The sequence below is a fragment of the Nicotiana tabacum genome, chromosome 8 (assembly GCF_000715075.1).
Source record: "Nicotiana tabacum cultivar K326 chromosome 8, ASM71507v2, whole genome shotgun sequence".
In the NCBI taxonomy this organism is placed as follows: Eukaryota; Viridiplantae; Streptophyta; class Magnoliopsida; order Solanales; family Solanaceae; genus Nicotiana; species Nicotiana tabacum.
The window spans coordinates 184,880,522-184,883,947 of NC_134087.1; positions in this window are offsets into that span (position 1 = coordinate 184,880,522).

Sequence of the window (3,426 nt, forward strand, 5' to 3'; positions counted from 1 at the left end):
ATCTCCCCACGAGTTCATACATATTAAAAACATCAAAATCCATCCACAAATGACCCTTCAATCCTAAATGTTTGGTCTCCAATTTCAAGCCCTAGTTCTTAAGTTTTCACCCTTAAATCCCATAATTTCTCGCTCTAATCCATGAAATAATAGCATAGGAACGAGTTTTAGGTCCAAATTCCTTACCTCAATAAAGTTCTCTTGAAATCCCTCTCTCAAATCGCCCAAAAAGCTCCCAAGCTGAAGTAAAAAATGGTGAAATAGCTCTAATTCGCGAAGGAGACAATTTATACCTTCTGTCCAGACCTTTTCACATCTGCGGTGCCATACCCGCTTCTGCAGTACCGCATATACGGTCCTTCCTCCGCTTCTGTGGAAATCACTAACCAGCCCAAAATTGCATCTGCGATAAGCCTTCTGCATCTGCGACTCCGCAGATGCAGCCATCCTAACCGCTTCTAAGGTTCCTGACATTCTTCCAACATCAAAAACCCAACCAAACCACGTCCGAATGACCTGAAATTTTGCACACACATCCCAAATGACACAACTGAACTATTGCAACTCTCGTAATTCCATTCCGATCCCTACATCAAAATCTCGCCTACCAACCGGAAGTCGCCAAATGACAATTTCGCCGATTCAAGCCTAAACCTCCAAAACCTATTCCGATCATGCTCCTAAGTCCCAAATCACCTCCCGAATCTATCTGAACCATCAGAACTCACATCCGAGTCCTCTAACATACAAGTCAACATCCGGTTGACTTTTCCAACCTAAACTCACACCAAAGAGACTAAGTGTCTCAAATCCTTATCAAATCCTTTCCGAACCCGAGCCAACCAACCCGATCACATATAGAACCGATAGATAAAGTAATAAGAAGCATAAATGGGAAAAACAGAGCGGTAACTCATGAGACGACTAGTCGGGTCGTCACAATCAAGTGGTCTACCATCTCATAACCTCTTGATAAATGAGGGTTAGGAACACAAAACCTCTCTTTAAAAAACCAAGCTTTGCATGTAAGTCTTGCATGGAGGTTATTTCAAAATCCTCATCAACTATGGGTACAAGTGTTATTACATAATTACTTACGACCGCCTCAATTGATCAAAAAACAAATTTTAACTACTTGCCGTAATATTATGAAAGGATGGTCCTATTGTTGTTTAGGGTTTAAATTGAATTTAACAATAGGAAATCATGTAAAATTCTGGAATGATCCTTGGGTTAGTCAGAATTACTTACTTCGTAACTGCATATACGGACCCCTCCCGAAATATGAGGAAAAGAATACTGTTTCAAACTACTATTATAACCATAAATGGCATTTCAATATATTACCATTCAATTTACCAAATCATTTATAATCTATAATCAAAGATATTTATATGCCTATTGCACCCTCAACATATGATCAAATATATTGGGCTCTAACACAAAATGACATATTTTCTGTTAAATCAATGTACAATTCTATTATGAATAACATAAATCCTACAACAACTAATTCAATAGATAGCTACAATTGGATTTGGAAACTTCATATTCCTCCAAATATATCGTTCTTCTTATGGTTAATTTGTCATGATAGACTTCCAACAGCTGCTTATCTCACAAGATTAGGTATACTTAATTCATATATATGTACGCAGTGTCATATGGCCCCTGAAATATTACAACATATATTTCTAGAATGTCCACCTGCTATACACCTTTGGACTATGCTTAATATGTCAACTATCAATGTCAATTCCCCTCTATTCCATAATGCTACTATAAATTGGTTATACATCAACAACTACTATTCACCCATCATAAAATTTCAAATACCACTCTCATACCTTTTGTATTATGGGAACTATGGCTTATACGTAATAAAAATACTCTAGATCATCAAAAAGGTTTGTTAAATATATCTTTCATATTAAAAAAGGCTGCAAAATTTTATTACCTCACAAATCCCGTATCGAAATATTATTCTTTAATACCGTTATATATAAAATGGCACCGCCCAAACATCCATATTTATAAGCTTAACATTGATGGATCTTGCTCTCTTAACTAGTCCAAATGTGGTATTGAGGGTATCTTTCGTAATTACCAAGGAAATTGGATTATAGGATTTGCAGGAACATCAATACATAGGACAAGTATTCAGACAAAACTTCTAGCCTTGCTCATAGGACTGAAAATTGCTGTCCAAAGGCATCTCAAACCACTCATCATTGAGACAGATGCACACGCCATACTCGGTATGTTCAACTCCACTACAATGCAATACACTAATATCATTAGTGATTGTAGGTTATTACTACTACAGCTGGATAGTCCTCCTCTCCATAGCATCTACAGGGAGCAAAATTGTGTTGCAGATAGTTTAGCTAACTATGGAGCAATGCATGCAAAGGAAAACTATCTACTTTTTGGAAGTCCACCACCTTTTGTCTCATCCTTATATTAACAAGATCAAAATGGGATGCTCAGAAGAAGGATGATTAAAACTATGTCTACTTTGTGTAATAGTAGTATTGTAACTAGTACTGGTACTCATAGTAATAGTGTTTTGGCTAGTTCTACTTTTGTTCATAGTTATGGTTCCTCTACGGGGCCTTACGCACAAACTCTAGTACTGTAAATTTGATGCCATTAATGCATCTGCTTAACCGCTCTCCTATAAGAGCTTGATTATATATAATATAACTATCCTTTCAACAAAATAAAAAGGGATGCTAGTTACTAATCCCTAAAGGTAAGCAAGAATAAAAGGAAAAATGATAACTTTCATCCAAAAATGAAGCTCTCTTCCAAATTCCACTAAAATAGGCATATAATTAATGAAATACAAATTCTACCCATCACAAGTAAATGACCGAACTTTTATATTATTATAATTTTATAAGTGGTTGCTACTCTTCTTCAATTGAAATATACATTCGCTCAATATGTTTTCTTTAATAATATTTTCATTGATTTTTTATTAAAAAATTATGTATAATTAATAATATGTATAATATTGGAATAAATCATGTATGTTTACCATAAATATCCTTATCCTTATATTCTGAACAATATAAAATACACATATTTAGTGAAAATATATAAGGTATATATATGGTATGTATATATTATAAATTATTTATATGTTTGGTATAAGAAATAAAATTTAGATGATTATACAATAACAACCATGTATAATTAATAATACCATATATTCTTAGAAAGACCAGCGCGTGGATTTTGCTTTGGTTAAAGTGTGTATATATAAATATAGATGGTATAATGATGGTATTCCGTATATCTATATTTGTTTATTTTTTCGTGTATATTTATATGATATAATACAGATATATTAATGGTATATATGTGATGAACTTCCATAGCTTGATTGTATATATATGTGATGAGCTTCCATAGCTTGAT